This window comes from Colius striatus, chromosome 7 (genome assembly GCF_028858725.1).
Source record: "Colius striatus isolate bColStr4 chromosome 7, bColStr4.1.hap1, whole genome shotgun sequence".
Classification (NCBI taxonomy): domain Eukaryota; kingdom Metazoa; phylum Chordata; class Aves; order Coliiformes; family Coliidae; genus Colius; species Colius striatus.
Genome location: NC_084765.1, coordinates 16392096 through 16412503, shown reverse-complemented (window position 1 = coordinate 16412503; position 20408 = coordinate 16392096).

Sequence of the window (20408 nt, the reverse complement as noted above, 5' to 3'; positions counted from 1 at the left end):
GGGTGTGTACAGTGGTTGTGGGCTCAGACTCAACACCTGGAAGTTTAATGAGCTCAGATCTCTTATTTCAACTTGACTGTGTAGTTACCTTTGGGAAGCAGACAAGTAGCACTAAGTTTGTTTTATTCAAAAGGTAACCACGGCAATATTTGTATTGGAAATCAGAACAGAGCTGCCTCCATGCTCATGTTTGTACTTGGATGTGAGGTACTGTATGTATTTTGGGCAGGTTCTGATGTGGCCTTCCTGATCACAGACTAATACAGGTTGGAAATGACCTCCAGAGGTCATCTGGCTCAAGCCCTTACAGAACAGGGCCAAATGAGTTGAGGCTGCTCAGGGCCTTACCCAGTCCAATTTTGAGCCTCTTTGAGGATGGAGATGTCATAACCTCTCTGATTAACCTGTTCCAGTACTTGACTAACCTTAAATGTGAATCTTTTTTTCCTAATATCTAACTACATTTTCTCCTGTTGCAACTCGCATCATTCAAGCACAAAACTACCTGTGAGTAACCAGTAACTTGGTGTATCTTATCTTAGAACCATCAGTCACTTAAGACTGTAAAAAATGGTAAAGTATCAGCCATTCTGAATGGGATGCTAAGGATATAATTTGTCATAACCCTGCACTTTGAAGCATCATTTGTAGCAGCTGAAACTTTTTCTGGTAGCAAATTTTAAAGGTAGCTTATGTCAAGGAGACGAGGGGCAAGAAGCTGTTGGAGAAGCTGCCAGAGGAGTTAGAATCCCTACTAAATCTCCACAGAGTCTTGAGGTGGGAGGAACTGAGGAATCCTTTGTAGAGTGCAGTGCTGTTTGCTGTATTGATCAGGGACATATACTTTGTCTGGTTCTCATCCAGTCCATATGTAGAAATTGCAAAATGCAGCACAAACTGGCTTCTACTTGGTTGCATCTTCTCTCCTTAAAACTGATGACAGGCAGTGAAGGGTTAACTGCCAGCTAGTCTTGATGCACAGGAGGCCTGTGAGGTTAACCAAAGAGCTTTTAATTCAAAGGAGAATCACACTGAGAAGTAAGCACTCAAACTGTTCATGGCACATGATCAACCTGAAGCTCAGTTGGAAGATAAGCCACATTGCTGAGGTGAGAGCCATGGCTCACCGAGGCTTGCAGATATGACTTTAAGATTTATGTTGTTTCTTGGAGGAGAGAGGGCAATTGCTGGAGTGCTTTAGAGGACATATCACCCAACAAGATGCCTGAGTCCTCTTAGTGTGAAAGACAGCAGAAAGCTGGATGGGTAGCCTGAAGAATAGGCTGGCCTGGTCTTTTAAGGTACAGTCTCTCTCCAGAGGCTTTCCAATTGTGTTTCTGCTGAGGTCCACATATAGACATCTATAAAGGAGGGCTTGTTAGCCTTTCCCAGGCAGATGAGTGTTCCAAAAAAGCTTGCCTTTCCCTTCCCCCGTGCTAAGATGACTAACCTCATTCCAGTGAGATCACGGTCAATGTGACCAGAGAAGATCTAACACAGCCAGACCTATTCTGGAAGGTGAGGATTGAGCCTCAGCCAGCATCCAGGACCAGTCTGTGTGAAGAGGGCTTGTACAAGCTTGGAGCAAACTGCATCTAGTTTGTACCCTGTACTGCAAACACACAAAACATTTGGAGCTCCAGAGCACTACCCAGTTGTGAGTCTGTGTTTCTTCCCATACTGTCAAACCAAAATGCTTGAGAAAGGCGGTAGCTTAACATGAAACTGCCTCAAGCTGAGAAGGAGCATATTTCCCAGAGCCAACTGAAAGACAAGCATAGCTCAAGTCTGCTTTGTGCCAACTGGGAGAGCATTGGTTACTACATCCTGGTCTGGACCTGTTTGCCACTTTCTTGTCCCTTTTGGTTTTGAGGATGCCAGGGGGTGACAAGACTGGTGCTGCTGATTTCAGACAATGTGGTTTTCCTCGTTTTATTCTTCAGAGAGGTGAACAGCTATGCTTTGTCAGCTTGATTAGAAATGCTCATAAATGTATTTACACCAGGGCTGATGACTGTGCCCCTGAAACCTCCTCTTGCAAGCTGTTCTGCTCTGTGATGGACCCCCAGGGATGGATCCTGAAACTTTGGCTTGCAACCTCATACCTTCCTTTCCTTGCTCCTGCTTTGCTTTGCATGCTTTCAAACACAGACACACACACACACACACATATAGTGTGGCTCCATACACACCCCTTTCTGTTTTTCTTTCCTTTTTGGCTTCCTCTCCCTGTATTGTTTTAAGTTGGTGGCTGGGCTAAGCGCCAGTTTAAATTTCATCTGCCTCTCTTCTCCTCCTTCTCCTCTACCCCCCTCCTCCTCTCCCCCTCCATCCCCAGAAGTGATACTGTTTACTTTCTCTGCTGCTTTCTCAATGTCTTTGTATGCACTGCAAGGGATATAATCACCAGCTGTGGAGAGCTTTCTGAAACTCGAACTTATTCCTCGGTGCCCCAGGGCTAGCGACCTCACCATTAAAAATAAATAAATAAATACAACAATGCTGTCTTTAAAGACAAGAAAACACATTTTTCACATCCCGGGCTGGATCTTGAACAATCATGCCTGTTTTCTCCCTCCCTCATGTGCAATTGTAGTGCTTATAGATAGATGGATAGATACCTAGCTGAGGAGGAAAAAAAACCCCAAAAACCTACAAAGCTCAAGCCAAAACAAAAAATGAGGAAACCCAGCCCCCAAGAGCAGCAATTCTTTTTTGTGGGTTTTTTTGAGTGTGGGTTTTTTTTTTCTGGTTGGGTTGTTGGGGTTTTTTTGGTGCTGCTGTTTTGCTTTATTTACTCCTCAGACAGAAGGAGGAGGAAGAGTCCAGCATGGAAGTGTCAGACTCCGAAGGGCACTTTGTCTGACAGACAAAGCCTCCACAGCACTAAGGTGAAGAAAGATTAGAGGATAAAAGTGTTTTCCAGGATCTTGTCTTCCTTTTCTTCTTCGTCCGTGTGTGTGCGTCTCTGCCTTTTGGGGAGGAGGTGAAAGGGAGGTCAAACTGTGCCTACTGACCTTTGCCCCTTGCCCCCTGTGAACTAGAGGGAAGCCTTTGAAATTGTAAAGTGCCCAGAAAAACAGCAAACCAAACATGCAGCTGGCTTTTCCCTCCCCTTCTCCGAGCCGCCAGCTGCTTAATGGAAGGTGACAGTAGGGAGGCAGCGATCTGGGGCCTTGGCACGCTGCACCTCTGCCCCAGTGGGCACTTAATTGGCACCGAGAAAAGCCCACACACCTGGTGTGAGGGAGAGGGGGCAACAGTGAAGGGTGGAAACAACCTCTTGCCCATCCCTGCTGCTGGCACGAGTGCCCTGCATCCCTCTGGGCAGCTGCAATACTGCTGTGAGAAACCCTCTTCCTGGGAGGTGTTGGATTGAGGTGACTGGAGTGGGCTGGGAAGAGGGAGAAGAGGTTTCCCAGGTCCTTGCTGGCCTTGATGTGGATTCTACTGGCACAGCTCATGGGCAATGCAGGTAGAACCCTTCTAACATCTGTCCTTCCTCTTCTCACTCTGCTGTCACAGCCCTGACAGAAGAGCTGAGATCTCCTCCTCCATGAGAAACAGGCAGAAGAAATGGCAAAAGTGCTTGCCTCTCTCTATATTGATATTTGGACCATTTACAAAAGCAACCCCAAAGCCAACAGCAGTTTGAAGTTTATATACTGTCTCGTAGGTCAGTAGATAGAGCCCCTAAAGTAGATAGCATATTAGCATTGAATGAGAGGTGGGTGTTTAATACTTTGAGAATGGTACCTATTTAATTTCTCCTGTCATGGGAAGTGCAGCCTGCAGCACTTTGGATGCCCTCATTGGACAGGGAGATTGCTCTTTTTGTGTGTGAATGCCTCTTCCACTTCCTGCTGGACAGAGGTTTGTCTCTCCCCAAGAGTAGGGTGGCTGAGCCCCACCCCTTGGGTGATGCTGTGAGCCTGCACCTGAAAGAGCCTGAGTCTGGAATGGTCTGCCATGAACCTCAGTCTTCTAGCAAGCCAGTGTCTCATATAAGATGCCAAACTATTGCTTTGACAGGATGATGTTTGCTTTTGTATGTTTTTCATGGTCCATCTCTTTCTTCTTGATATATCACTGGGATTTGGTGCTGCCCACACTCACATCCTTGGGGCTGGAGAGCCCTGGGTCATTTGAGAGCCTCCTCTGACAGGAGACAAGCTGTTAAACTTTGTCACTTGGTGTGTAGGGAAACATCTTCATATACCAAAACTGACTCCAAATCCATAAGAAAACCCGACCTTAAACCTCAGAAATCAGGCTAGATACTAGCTGAGCAAGAAAAAAAAATCAGCCACCTTTCCCATCTAACAAGGTGGGCCTCAAAACAAGTGCAGCCAGGAGCTGTGCTTTCTGCTGCCTTTTTCCCTGTCCTTAGTGCGTTTTTCACCCTTGGATGCTGAGCAGGAAATCCCAGCCCAAATGAAGTAAAATTGAGATTTGTCATTGACTTAGTGGAACCTGGGACTTTGCTCCTTATCTACAGCAGCAGCATTTAGGGATTCATATAGAATAAAACTCCTCTGGCTCTCATTCTTCCTACACTTCTGAGTGCCCAGATAAGCCCTGTGGGTTCCAACCGACACTTCTGATCTCATGCGTCTGGGGCCTGATAAGGTGTTACAATGTCCAATGTACAAAATTCTGTTCAGCAGTTTTACCTCCTCTGTTCCTGTATATGTATTTTTTTTTTCATGCTTGAAGAGAATGTAGCTTTCCTGGCTGAAAACCTGTCAAGAGCACAACAGTTAACTATGACTAAATAATTAACGTGCTGTGTGGCAGTGGCTCAATGCATCTAGAGCTGAAACTGCTCTTTTTTAAAAAAATCAGATTCAGCCATGACTGCCATAACCGTTTGTATGGATTTAGTAAACACCTTTTAGTCTTTCTAAGCTTAGTGGAATCTTCGGTTTCTTGTTTCCAGTTATTGTATGCTGTCTCCATTGCACCTCTGTAGAAGATATGACTTTACTATCTGGTCTAGCTGAGCTTTTACTCTCTCTCCCATTGAGAACAGGACTCTGTTTTATATGCACGTCTAGTGATGGATGAAGTCAATTCTCTTTCTTCCATCTTTAGCGTGTGCCAAACTTCATCAAAATTCTAAAACAAAACTAATTAAGAAAAGTAGCATGTGTTACAGCTCTGCAATTGCAACCTACGAGGCAGCATGAGGTTCCCTATCTCGGATTCTCCGTCATTTCCCTCTGGCCTCACACCCTGCTTGCCACATAGAGGGGATTTCAGAAATTTGCTGTCATTGTGTAATACTCACTATTTAGTGTAGGAGCCTAAGTCAGGCTGCCTAAACTCTGACTGTGGACTAAAAAGCAGGGAAGGCACCTCTGGGGGTGGTTTGGACCACATAAGTAGAACAGGAGCTAGGTTCCTACCCTCTGGGCTCTGAATCATGTTCAAAGAATGTCTGCCTCTCTCTGTGGAGTTTGCAGGGAGTCTCAGTTTCTAATTTGGACATCTCAGCAAGGTCCACATGGCGAAATAGTGTGAGGACCCCCCTGTGTGTTTACTTGAACATCCGTTAGAGTAAGGCTGCGCTCAGTGTCCTCAGACTCTGCTTTGAGGTGCGCTTCTCTAGGAACAACTGCTTGTGACTGTTTCTTTTTCATCTTGAAGTCCAACTGTGAAGTAGGACCTGCTTTCACAGATTTATTGTATATGTATGCATTTTAGGGGTAGCTCTTTTCTGTCTCCTCTTCAGATGTGATTCTCCTTGCCTATGTTGAAGAACATTGTTTTCTTGAGTATGTCCCTGTATAGTGCTGCTGCTACTTGTTGCAGCACTACAAGGAACCCCTGTCTCTGTGAGTGTCTGCTCTAGGTTTTTATCTGTGCAAAATTTGACTTTGTGCCTTGGCAAAACATGTCTTATGCCTTAGTGTTGAGCATGCTTGAGTTCCTTTCCTCCTTGCCAACACCTTTATTTAAGGAGGGCAGACAGTGCTGGCCCTCAGATGGTTCTGCCTATAAGGAAGACAAGTCCATCTTCTGCAGTAACTTGGTTTGAGCCTAGCTCTGTGTTTCAGTACAAATTCCTTTCTTCCTAAAGAGTCTGAGTATTCCCACTCCCATGACCCCAGATTTGCAGCTCTCCTGTACTTGGTACTGATTTTGCTTGGTGCTCCTAATTCATCTCTGTCTTTCTGTATGTCTTTCTCTTAATGTTATTTCATAGTTTTGTCTGCTGTGTCTGCATTAGCATGTAAACCTTCCTGTGAGCAAGCTGATTCTACTTCAAGAAAACGAGCCTTCTACCAGCCTGGCTAGAAGCTTTTCCAAATGTCTTTGTTTAGCATCTTGTGATTCTCTCGGTAGTTCCAGTGCATGGACACCCTTGGTGCTCAGTGTCTCAAGGCTTAACACTGATCTCATTTCCAGTACATGTGGTTTCATGTAGCACCTCCTTCCATTTGCCACCCTTTTTCCACTCAGGCGTTTAGCCAGCTTTCTTTGTTCCGCTTTTATCAGGTATTGATTTCATCTTGGTAGTCAGTATAATAAGAAGTGCTCCCAGTGACTTGGATTGGTTTTTTTTTTGCTTTGACCAGGCACTAAGCTACAGGATATTTATCTCAGCTAAAATCTTCAAACTGTCCTGAGGAAGTGATGTTCAACATCTGATTCCAAAAGACTCTGTATAGTCTTTCTCTTCTTTGATATCTGTGAAGAGATTGGGAGTTGAAAGAAAAGCACCAAAAGTTCTTAGTTCCTCAAATTCTTCTTTTAGTGCCGTGGAGGTTGTGAGCCACCCAGCAAAATGTTCCAAGATCGTCCAAAAAAATGAAGGCCACATAACTGGGCAGACTAGATACTGAGCTATGGTGCAAAGGCATTTGGTCATGATATTATTTTAGCAGCTGTTTCTCAGCTGTTTCTTGCTTATCATTTCAGTACATATGGTATTATGAGAACATAATGGGTGAGATAATATTATCAATGCACAAAAACACAAAACCTCCAAATGCCAGACTAGCCAGTGAACTAACATGACCCCAGGTAAATGAGGGTCTGGTAACCTGTTTGCCTTGCCTGATACTCCGTCTTTGAGGCAGACACTATTGCAGCTTACATGATATGAGTCTCAGTGTTGTCATGCTACTGTGTAATTTGTTTTCCTCTAAGTTTGCAGCTGGAACCTGGACCAGAATGAATTTTCTCCTATGAATGCCATTGACATCACAATTGCCAGCCTTTGAGAAATAGATTTATTAAGCACCAGATTTCTCTTTCTTTTCTCTATTTGCTTCACCATCGTAAAGTAGTCAAGAGAGGTGATAACCCTGGCAGAGAGAGAGAGAGTGCACTTATGTTTCAGTATCTTAACACTGGGATTCTTGCGCACCAGGCAAATGGTGTGAGGTCTGGGCCAGATGTAACAAGCACAGTTCTGGGAAGCATTGACTGCACCATTTTCAGTGTCCCTGCATTTAAACGACAGGTTGATTCCTGCTGCTCAGTGTCTATCAACACATAACATGGTCAGCCCCGTTTCAGAAATGTACATTTTTATTTTTGGTCTTAGCTGAAGAGAACTTTAATGTACACAGGCACACGGCCCCACAATGTGCCATTCATTCTGTACTGCACATGAAGCTTTAACTCCCCTTCTAGGAGGAACCTGGGCAAGCCAGAGCTCTGTTGTTGCACAAACATTTACATACAGCCTGAAACAAGCCATCAATGATTAATCCTGGAGTGATTAGGGACAAGTTCTAACAAGCCTTCATAATAATGCAGACTATTTAAAGCTTCTGAGGGCCGGGATCATATGGCAAAGGGCAGGGTAAATGAAAACAGGGTAATTTCTGATGCCATGAATGTGCTAAAATGGGAGGTGGGGAATGTGTCTGTAGGTCTGTGGGGGGAGTTGACTGGAAGGAGGGGAACATTATAATAATAGTTAGCATTTATATAACTCTTCATGTATTTAAAACACTGCACAAACACTGACTAGGAGGAGCTGGAATGCACTGCATGATACCCAAGGGAGAGCTTTTTTTTTTTTTTTTTGGTATTGATCTAGGGTAACAAGTATCTCCAGTCAGGGGAGAAGCAGCATGGCTTGCCTGGCATGTGAATGGGTGTCACTTATTGCAGCAGGGCCAGAGTGGTGCAGGAAGACATGAGCATGACTGAGGTGAGTAGAGTATTCCCTGGGGAACAGTTGGGAGATCTGGCACCATCATGCCTTCTCTTACAACCTTATGAAGGTGTAAGAGCTTTTAAGTGCCATTTAAGGCTCCCTGAAGCAATTGCATGCTTCCCGTGGCTCACCATTAGCTTGCCAAAATGTGAACCAACAGATGCCATGATCACCAGCTATGATTTCTCTCCCCCTGGGGTCAAGATCAGCTTGGAAGAGTTAAAAATCAGATGGAAGAAACCATTTCTCCATAGCTATGGCATGACGAGGTGAGAACAAGTGCAAGTCCAGACACTACCAATGGCAACCCTCTGAAGAAGCAGCAGGGTCCTTGGATACCCTCACTTAGGAGATGTGTGTTCTCTATCAGCTGGTTATCCTTCCTGTGTTCCTGCAGAGCACCTGTGGTGATACAGAGCAGCAGCAAATCCTAGCAGCTACAGCAGGCCTTCCTTGTGCCTATCTTCCCAGTGTTAGGTCTGGATTTCTTAGAGCTTCTTATACAGCTGATAAGTGCCTCAGTTCCAGGATGCCTGGGAAGCAGATGCATCCTCTGTAGAAATGACAGGGGGGTGGTTTGGGTGGATGACTGAAATGGTAGAGAAGATGGGAGGAATCTAGAAACTTCTTTCTTTTTGGCTTCCTTGGTGAATTAAATACTGCAAGGATTTTCTTTTTCCATGATGAATGAAGGACTCAAGGTTTTCGAGTAAAGAGTTAACGCCAAAAAAAGTGTATGTCAGGATAAAATCTCATTTCAAACCAAATTTTTGTTTTCTTCAGCAAAATAGTATGGCTTGATTTTATTTTCAATTTATTTTTAATTTTTATTTTTTTTACCCTCTCATAATTATCATCTTCCAGGAAGAACCAAGTCATGAAAACCAGTAGGAGTGTGATAGTTGTTTTCATCCACATATAAAAAACCAATATAAAGCCATTGTATGAAACCATTGCTCAACAAAAAAGATTCTCTAAAATATTTCCCTTAGTGCTCCCTCTGGGAGTCTCTCCACCCATGATGCTTTCTTCATGCAGGATGCATGACTGGGTTCATGCTACACCCTTCATCTGAGAACCTTCTTTTGGTTTTGATTTTTCTTAACAACTTAACAAAAATCTGCAGAAAAAGTTGGGAAAACTGATCAACATCTTTTCAGTCCCCGTTCCTCCAGTGGGAAGAAGAAAGCATCTATTTAATTTTCTGTTTACAACTCCCATTTCTTGTGTGTTTACAGAGTACCGATGGCTTCAGAGAGGTGTTTTGAGAGGTGTTTTGGTATCTGATCCTACCTGGAGGTTCCTGTATCCCATGGCCCTGGGTTTACAGTGTATCTGACGTATTCTTCCTGAGTGATGTTTGAGTGCTGTTCTACGTAATGTTTCCTCTTCTTATTCAGGCTGTTCTGCAACATTTTACCATCTCTGCTGACTCTCTGAAGATACTCTGAAGTATCTTCTCTGTAAAGACAAAGGCCTGTCTTGGCTCTTGAGAAGTTCCTGAGGATATTTCTAGTTTTGGACTTCAAGTGCCATGCAGAATATTTCTTCTGTTTTCCTTACTTATGGCATCAAATTGGACTATATGCCACATACTCTTTAGTACTGTCATTGGCTGTTGCTCAAAAAGAGCCGTTGCCTTGAGTATTCTCTTGTGCTAATACACTTGGCCATTGCACATCTGAACTGAACGTTAGAGGACTACCTTTCCCTGCCTTCTCCGTGTGCTCCATTGTTCAACACCCAATCTCATGGGTTGGAAACCTCACAAGAAGTGCCTTTGTCTTACTGACAGACTTGGCGCAGGTTGCAAATGTCAACCCAAGGTGTCAAAGTGAGTCACTGCGCATGCACGTATCTCGAGAGGATTTTCCATGCAACATGATGAAGTCATTGACAGGCACGTTGTGCAACTGTTGGTCATGAATCATGGGGATTACTGGCTGAGGAAGGCTCAGCCTGTGGAACCAACTCATGTAATTATCTATAATGACATTAATATAGAACAAATTAATTAATAACTGACAGATTCTTTCCATTCACTTGGCCCCAGTTGTCCCATTGGGCAGCCTAATAGCTTGTGCATGCTGTTGGCAGGCTCTGTTAGTAATCAGTTGCTTTTATGGGGGAAGTAAGTGAATCTCTGTCATGTAAGGGAGATGCTGATGAAGCTGGCTACTGGCAGCTGAATAAGGAGTAGCAAGACTTCCTAGTGCAAACTCTGCTCTCTGTCTCCCTTTCTTGCCTTTTTGTTTGTTTGTTTTCCCTAGAAGTTTCTTAAGCCATATTCCTCTTCCTACTTTTCTATCCCCTTTCTTTTCTTCCCTTTCTCCTTCACTTTGTTTCCCCTTTTTTTCTGCACAGAAAACAGTTGTGATAGATACTTGTCTTGTTTGCCAGACAAAATTCTGTGCTCTCTTCCTGTAAATATTTCAATTTCATCATGAATAAGCATTAGTTTGTTAGCATTTTTTTGACTGAATGGGCAGCATATTCTTCTTATGTTTGTTTCTTCTGGGAGGTTTTTCTTCGTGTTTTTTAGTGTCTCAGCTTTTTGTTAGCATTTCCTCTTGCCAGTGTTTTGCTGTGGAGTTCTGCCTGGTCTTACTATGAATGTTTTGGTATGAGGCAAAGAGAATTCATATTTCTGGAAGATTCATTCCCTTGGTATGTGCTTTGAGCAAGACCCTGTCTCTATGAATGTGCCAAAAGCAAAAATTCTCATGGATTCTTGTGAGGAGCAGGATTGGATATTGCTTTTGCAGCCATGGAGGACAGCCCACACGTGTCCTTGAGGGAGAGGGCTGGCTTGGACAAGAGCTGATCAGACAGGACTTGTGGGTGCTGTCTCCATGGGATAGTACTCTGCTGAGATGCACAGAATCACAGAATGATAGGGATTGGAAGGGACCTCTAGAGGTCGTCTAGTGCAACCCACTGCTAAAGCAGGTTCACCTAGATCAGGTCACGCAGGAACATGTCCAGGAGAGTTTTGAAAAACCTCCAGAGAATGAGACTCCACACCCTCACTGGACATCCTGTGCCAGGGCTCCTTCACCCTCATAGTGAAGATTTTTTTCCTTAAATGCAACTTTTTGTGTTACAGCTTATGTCCATTACCCCTATGTACAACAGACTTGGCTTGCTCACAGTGCTGAAAGGCATCCACATCACAAGCTCGAATCCCCACTTCCCTTTCAGTAAATCACTGAAACATCTCAAAGCTCACTGTCAGTGTTGCCAGGCTCAACAGCACCCAAAAATCATGAGTCAGGTGTTGATAAAACGTGCTGCTGGAGACGAAAAATCATGAGGCTGAAATATGCACCTACTTCTTTGTGACTGCCATCTGGTTTGTGAGTTTGTAACTACATTCAGATGTCACCTTCAAGTTTTCCTGTGCAATCACAAAGGCTGGAAAATGGTTTTTATCAATAAAATCTGTAGATTTCACCTGATTGCAAGAGCTGCAGTGTGAAAAACAAATTGACTCTTGTGACATTTGAGGTAAAATTGAGAGCACTGGCATATGCTGAGGTGAGCTGGCAGCCTGGGAGGGACACAAGTAGTGCAGGGAGGTATAGGGGGGTTGCAAGACATTGTCTTCAGCTGCTTAACTCGCTTCTTTGGGCTGGAAACCAGGGGATTGTGTGTGCATTTCTGCTGATCATAAATGAGATAAATGATGACTTTAGAGAAAAGGAGGCTGTAGACTGTGGAAGCCTGAAGCTGACCATATGCTTCGCTAAAGTTGCCTTACTCTGGGCAAGGTAACTACGATAAAGGTAGGTCTGGTAACAAGAGGTTATGGTCATGTGTTACAGAGATTGATGGCTTCTCTGAGATCTGACTTTAAAATGCTTCACAAAAACCAGATAGCAGGTGGTACCCAGTGGGCTGAGACACTGGCCCCCATCTGGGCTGTATTTGGGAGCTGGGCGTATCTGCAGATAGCAAGAATATTTCTTGTGTGGATAACGCGTGTTAGGGGAGACAGGAGCAATACAAATCATCTCTTAATAGTGTTTCCTGCAAGCTTTTGAGCACCTCTCAAAAAAGTAGTTTGATTTTCTGATTTGGCAGTAAAACATAAGCAAGGCAAAAATGGGAAATCAATTCAGAAAAACATCTGAAAATGGCTCTGAGAACTTCCAGTTTTAAAAGACATAAATGATTTTTTTGTTATTGTTGAAGTGTTCTCCATTTCCCTCTCACCTTCTCATCAGCTTTTATTCTGTTTTGCCATGACAAGGGAGGCAACAGAAGAAGAATGAAGAAAATCAAAGCTGCAAACCAGTTTGTTATTTTCCGTTTTTACAGAAAAATTGGGGGGATGGGAGTAGGGAAGAAAGTGCTCATGAATTACTTTTCTTTTGAAGAAAAAACACTATTAAAAAAACCAACTTTTGACCAATTCCACTCATGGAGAAAGAAGATTGGTTTCAGAATTTAAGTCCCGAATCCGTGGTTCCTTTTTAAATACGAACATAGGTAAACATGTGAGCTTAGAACAGTTCCTGCAGAATAATCAGGCTATTTATTTGGAATGGCCTTTTTTCACCACCTGCTTCAGATGTGTTTAGTTTTCAGTGACTAACTGGAATGATGATTAAGACCTCTGTCTGGACAGCAGCTGCTTGCTTTCAAGGGTATTCTAACTTCCATCTCCATCATAAATAATTAGCTATTTACCGTTTGCCACGTTTCTTCGAAGAATTTTTTTGGACGATCTTAACCTGATTTTCCAGGAATCTCCTCTCCCTTGTACTTGGAAAATGTTATTCAGTAGTGCCTTTCACTTTCCATCCCTATAACGCATCCCAAGGGTCCGGATGAAAGGCTAAGTCTGGTGATTCAACACCAAACATAAGCACATCTAAGTAACATCAAAAAAAGAGAGGAGGGAGAAAAGAGACCAGGAGACTGTTGAACAATGTGGCCTCCTTCATGTGCATCCAGTTGTGATATCTCTTCCTAGATGACTTTGGCTTGGAGCTAAAGGACAAATCTATGCTGTATGCGAGCCCTGGCTTTTGATCTAGTGTGTTTCGGCTGCCATTCAGGAGATCCAAGGTGGGAATGGAAGCTGAAGTACATGTGGCTCTTGGGCATGACTGTATGGGATCAAGTAGGTCAGAGAAGCATCTTCTTTTGAAGCCCTCAAATAATTGTCCTCTTCTCAACAATTCTCAACTAATAATGCTCTTCTTTCTGTCCCAGTGGGGTGCACTGTGCCATTTCTTAACAATGCATCTCTTTTATTTCTATTGAAATGCTATGGGCTTACAGTTTTTCAAATTAAAAGCTGAATGTTTTTGATATTTTTTTCCCCACTTGAACCTTTCTGTTGACTTACTAAATCCTTTTCTGTTAAAAAGTACCAGTAGTGGGTTTTTAACCTGTTCTGAGAAGCTTCCTTCTGTTAAAAATGACATCCTAAATTTCCTTAGGAACACTTTGTCCCCATTTCCCTTGCTGAAAAATTATGATTTCTAGAATGTTTTTCTTCCCTTTTCTGCCCTTAGCATTCTTTTTGTGTCTCCATAATTTTTCCTTGTGTCCTTTTACAGCACTAAACTGTGGTAAGAGCGATATTTCTAAACACAGAAAGCAATAGAAACGGCACAGTAGTTTAGCTGGGATTAAAGAAGTGATTTAAGCCAAGATTGATCTATAGGGAGAAGTTTTCTGGAACCAAAAGCTGTCATGCTTCTGCAGCTTTTTTTGAACTTAATAGCTTTCTAAGTCCAATGTGTAGTTCTTGTAGAACTTCTGAATGGGTCTTGTTTGCTAATAAATTCCAAATAATTCTTGCTGACTCTTGGGCTGCTTCTCCATTAGATTTTATTATAGGGATTTTTGCATAACAGGAGAACACAAACAGGAGACTTGGAGCCACAATTTGAGAGCTCTTTGTTCTGAGGTTGGGAAATCAGTTTCCAGATGTGGACCATGTTGGCCTTTTTTTTCCATTTTTTCTTTTTTCCCCTGCCCTTTCTTTTGTGTGTATATGTGTGTCCATGCCTGTCTTTCTCTTTCGGCCAGGAGTGAGAGAGCCAAATTAAGATGATGAATGAAATAATGAAAATAATAAAATAACAATGGTCAAAATCTCCTTTGTTCATGAGTCATGACTCAGCTGAGGGCAGCAGCAGGAGTGCTGCTGTGAGTCTGCTGTGATGTCAACAGCAGACATCACTATAGAGACATGTTTAGGTACTGTGGGTGGAAGAGGTGAAGGCTGGGGGATGCATGGAGAAATTTGCTAAGGACTCTAGAAGGATTCTTAGGTCCATGTTCTCTCCCACGCTCCAATTTCCTTGCACGACTCTGGAAAGACAACAGATCTCCCCAGCTGAGGGTTTTCCCAGCATGGGGTAGTCCACAGATGGCAAAGCTGGCTTCTAAATTAACTTCCCACAGCACAGGGTGTGGAGGGGGTGGGCTGTCACCAGCTGATGGGGAAGAGAGCAGCTCTGAGAACGACTCCCAAAAGCACGGTGAACCCTTCTTGTGTCAGCAGCACTCTGACTGTGAAGCGAATGCTCCAGGTGTTGGTGTGAGCCAGACTGCCTCCTTTTTCCCTGTTCCTTCTGTTCTCTTCAAGGGAAAATTAAAAGCCTGCAGTCCCACACAGAAATGGCATTGTGTGCCTGCCCACCACAGTACCCATGACTGGCTACCAGAAGGAATCCTCAGTCTGGCTACTGCAGAAGGGCCCAGGGCTGGACATGTCTGCAGGACAGAGTCTTTTGCCAGGGTTACATGAGTGAGGACAGTGGGATTAAGATATATTAGTGTTGTACGTGCTGTTGCATCTATCGAGGCAGTCGAGTCCTAGTCAGTGCAGTCCCTTCCATTGTTCTTCAGACATTTGTTTCATTGCAGCATGGGGAAGGACACCAAAAGGGTTCCTTGTTAGATATCTGTGAGCAAGGCTTTAGCGAAAGATCTCTAGGAGTGAATTCTGAGACAATGAGCTGGGAAAGAAGTTTTAAGCATAATGTGGAGTAGAGGAGTTGAGTTGTCTCTCTAATCCATCCACTTCCACAGTGTCTTATTGACTATCCTGTAACTGTTTAGTGTTGCCTGTCTATATGACCTGGACAGATGCTGAAGGAAAGGGAGGGAGAACTCAGCTCCACTAGCTCTAAAGTTTTTGTTGAGGAGTTTCTTTTTTGTTTTTTTTTTTTTTTTTCAAGTGAAATCATTGCTTTCAAGTTGTGGACACATCTGGAAGTAGCAGCAAACACGTGTAGACTGTGGTTTTGGAGGAGAGATGAGATTCATATGCAAGGGAAGGGGATGCTGTCCCTGTCCTGACAGCATGACCTTGGAGGCAATTGAGATAAGCTGGAGGTAGAGGAAGAACTCCCCAGATCAAAGAGAGGTGTCTATCCAGCTCTGCCATCCTCTTTGGAGGATCTGGGAGGTTGGTCTTGCAAGTAATGGACAGGCACTGAAGTTGTAACATGTGACTCACTCTGGTGGTTATAATGAGATTTGCACCCCGTACTTAGGTGACAGGGACACAAGGCTCAAGTCGGGTGGGTGATGGATGCTCAAAATAATCCTGACTGTGTCTTTACAGCTGTGGTTACAGCTAGGATATCTATCATAGCCTGAAGAGTATGGCCACGAAGAAAATAGAGCTTTGAGCTGTTCCACTGGCTGTAAAGATTGTTGATCTAGAGAGTTTGGGAGGTATCAAGTAGCTTTGATATATCATTAGATTTTTTTACTTTAGTCCTTTGTGGTTTTGGATTTTCAGGGATGGAACCAGATTTTGGTCATAGACCAGACTGCTGATCTATCTACCTTTACATTAGTTTTACATACTATCCATCTTTATGTTGTGTGAAATTCTTTCAGCCTCAACAGTGGGATGTACTCTACATTGGAGAACATGGAGTTCCTTATCTGGTCCTTCTTTTGCAGATTTCAAACAGTGTTTTGGAAATTATTTTATTATTGTGCTGATTTTTTTTCTTTTTTAAACATGTACTTATGTTCTGTTTGAATTGGTTTATTTCAGGAGGCCTTGATAAGATTCTCAATTTTTTTTGATAGCGGGGCGGTGTGAGCAAGGGCATCCTTGATCCCACAACAGAAAGATTCACTCAACAGCAAAATTTTTCTGGTGTTTTCTCCTGATTAATGAATCAGAGAGGCCACTAGGAGGGGGTAACAAGTGAAAGAAAAGGTAGCATTTGGCACTGCTGTAACAATCTTTCCTCTGATGGGAGTGTATGCTCTAATGGTATGACAGATAAGTGTCATAGAAAGGGAAAAATTTCTATTAAATGTTTGTCTCAAAAAAGTAAGACTTGGCTTTTGGATTTGATATCTTAGTATCTTGGGGAACAAGGAGGAACCTGATTTTTGCTGTGTCAATGTCTCTGTTTTTTTTGAGTGTTATTTCCTTTTATGTTGCTTCCTTCTGACTTTCCAATGCCATTGGAAAGAAGTCAAAATAGCAAGAGAAGCGGAAGTCCTAGTTCACGAGATTGCTGCTGTTTTCCAGCTAAATCTCTGTGCTTGGTATTTCTTACTTCACAGGCACTTCCGAAGAGCTGGTGCCAGCAAATAGGAAACTGCAGACTTGGAGTTTGACAAGATATAGGCAGGCTGAATCTGCATTTTCATTTGTAAGGATGAGCTGACTTCTGGAACTGGATTACTGTGCCTTTCAAAGGATATTTTTTTATATAATTTGACCTTGAAAACCAGAAAGTCAGAAATACCTTCACTGGACATCTTGGTGGTGCAGTAGTCAGAGGAAATGTTCATGGTGCTTGCAAATGTGAGCATGTAGGAAGAACACTTGAGTTGGAAGAAACTGGAAGGTAGCTGACCAAAGATATCCAAAGTCTTTCAATTTCCTTGGAGCTGTAGCTAAAAAGGAATCATCTGCATTTCATTTCTCCCATTTGTATCCAATCAGGACACGTTTCCCAAGGATGTGAATGAAGCACAATTTCTCAGAGGAACTACTATTCCCTAAATCACATGAAACGAGACACAAAGTCCACATCGGTGAGCAATCCAGTTTGATCTTTAAGCATTTTCATGAATCTTTTTTGTCTTGAATAGCTCCAATTGCATGGCAAGATGGAATGCTAGAATGAATGAAGAGGAAAATGGAGAAACAATAACCTAAACCAAACACTTCTATTGAAAACAGGACCTAGGGAAGAACAAGTAGCTGCTGACTATATAGGCTAGCTCGCTCTCTCCTGGAAATTTCTTTCACTGGTGAGACAATGTAGGAATAAAAATGAAACATGTTTCAGATTGCAGACAGCATGTTGGCAGATGAATGGACTTAAGTATCGGAGATGACATGACTGACCTTAGCCTACAGATGTTACTTCAGGCTTGTATATTCATTAGTGTAACTCTGGTATTTTGACCAAGCAAGCAAAGTGAGTACAGTTGTCACTCCACTAGCAGTGCAGCTGTGCAGGACTTGCACAGGGTGATTGTCCTAGCACACCAATCCCAGATGCTGCCAAAGCCCTGCCTTACCCAGCAGAAAAAAATGGAGTGGCAGCACTTCTTTAAAAAAAAAAAAAAGAAAAAACAAAGGAAGAGGAAGGAAGAGCAACTAACTAATTGTCTTTAAAGAGAGAACTACTTTTGAAGTTTGCATAGCCAGCTGTGATATCCATCTGCTTTTCTCCTTCACAGCATTTCTGATGCTGCTGAAGGTAGGAGTAAGAAATCCATGTGGTAGTTTAAAATTCAGCATGTGCCTTGAAATGAACACTCAGCCGAGCAATATCAATGTGGTTGTAGAAGCATTGTTTCTTTAGCCTCAATAATAAGACAAAAACCTCGGTCCATGTGTTTCAGTAACTTTTAGTTAACAGCCACTCACAGCACTAATGTTTGAGTGCTAATGGAGGAGCAGTGACATGATTGTTTAAAAATTCCAGTATTTCATTAAAAATATTTTCTGATGTTTATTAGTAAAGAAACAAATGTATCTAGTAGATCATAAATAATATATCTGGGCAGACAAAGTAAAAACTAAAACCAATACATAGGCCAAATACCACCTCTGGTTATATTGTGCAATCCAACAAAGAAGATAAGTATAAATGAGAACAAGACACAGTCCTATAATTGTAACTATAGGAATTTAGAAAGAGCTTTTACCACAAAAAAGTGACTGAAATTGTCAAACTCCTGACTCTGTGCCAGATACCTCAGGGCTGAATTTGACATTCTCTGTGACGGGTTGTTTGGGTGAGTACTCAAAGGAAGAAATATACCTCTATCCTGAAAGCCCCTGCCTTGAACTGGACCAGCTGTCCAAAAGTGGTGTGCTGTATCACAGAATCTCTGTCTATCCAACCACATCTGTCCTCCCCTGTTTTTTATTGATCCTTTGCCGTTTTTCTTCCTCCACTCAATGCCTCAGTCCTGAACCTACTGAGATGATGGAATTGCCACCTTTGAAGTTGAAGCAAATCCTCCTAGCTCTCCGTACTGGCATTTTGTGCACAAGGCACCCATGGATTTCATGCCAGTCCTGAGCTGCCAGCACTTCCTCTGCCTATTAGGACACTTGAAGTTTGGATCCCTGAAGCCACAACCTTTGTTCATTTGGCTAAGTACAATGGTAGGAAAAAATCTGTGGTGCAGCTCCCTTGAAGGCTGATGCTGGCAATGAAAGGAAATTCCTGGATTTGAATGCTTGTCTGTTTACTTATTTATATACTTTTGTGTTCAACAGCGGGAAAATATTTTCATCAACCTCCTTGTCTTATCAAACTACTTTATTCATCACAGTGAGCACCAGAGTACAGAACTGGACTGTAATAATTTCTCCTCATCCTGGATCTCTCTTGGTCCTCTCTGAAATGCTGTAGGGCTGGGAGAAGGCCCATGAGAGATTTGTGAAGAAGAACCAATCACTCTTGTTCTCCATGGCCGTCACAACCAGCCCATTCCTACCATGGTCTTGGGATGTGGGCTCCATGCTCTGTGCTGCTGCACAGTGCTGAGGGAGCTGCCAGTGCTGGCCTTGCCTGCTTGCCTGCAGGCCTTGCCTCCTGCCTCATCCCATCTGTGAACTCCTGACCTTGATTGCTCCTGCTTCTCGCCCATGCTCCCCTCCCTCTTCTAAACTCCAAGACGGTCTCGTGTTTCTTGGAATCTGGCAGTGTGAGGGCTTCTTGTTGATTGGTATAAACAATCTTAAAGGTCACATTTTACCCCCCTGCAGAGGGAGTTGGAGGAGGGGGCATGTGTGGGTCTAAAATAAAAGGCTTCTCTCAAATTAACAACCACAAGGATGTAAACATGGAAGCCAAAAGGAGCTGTTCACCAGCAGCATGAACAGTGCCAAAGAAGCCCCTTGAGGCTTTCTTAGGAAAGAAAATGTGAGCACAAGATGTGGCATGCTCTTGCAGCTGGCTGGGAGGGAGAGGTCAGGGTGCCAGGGGATGGTGGCAATCATGCCCTTTGTGAATGGTGACAACGGATTTGAGCAGCTGGGTTTGCACCAGGTCTGACACTGGTCATCCCACTAAGCTGTGGGGGAGGGGAGTGGAATGCAGAAGTCCTGGTGGCTCTGAGCTGCAGAGGCAGGAGGCCTGGAGCTGTGGGACGGTGTTTCACTCAGCCACACAGTGTGCCTAAAGCTCCTAAAGCCTGAAGGACGACTGCCTTTGTGGGCTTCAGTGGGAATGGAGCCAGAGTCTTGTCTGGGGAAAGGCTTGTGGAAAACGAGCAGGAAACAAGCGTAGGTGCTCAGTCGCCTGCTCAGAGCTTATGTTTGCTTTTTGGCTGAATTGCAGCCAGGTCTCCACTCCAGAGGCTTATTCAGTTGGTATGCGAGTTCAAGTAGAGCAGGGAGCCACAGTCTGGACCAGCTTGGTTATGCCAGGAAAACCCCTATATGCAACCTACACTGGGATGAAAATCTGTTAAGCAGTTTAGTTTATCTAATCCAGGAAGAGGGTTTACATGAAAAAGGGCAAGACCTCTTTATCTTCATAAAATGTCTGATGCCTGAAAGATTTCATAGGTTTAATTCTTCCTAGCCTGGTCCAGCTAGGAGGGTTGTTACCATAGCTCTGCACTGTGCTGTCTGTTAGTTGCTCTCCTCTTATGCACTGCGAGAGAGCAGGAGCAATTTGGGACATGGCATGGTAGCTGTTGCCTCCTTGCCAAGGCTTCAGAAGTGAGCAAGCTGAAAAGCTGCATTTCAGAACTCGCTCAT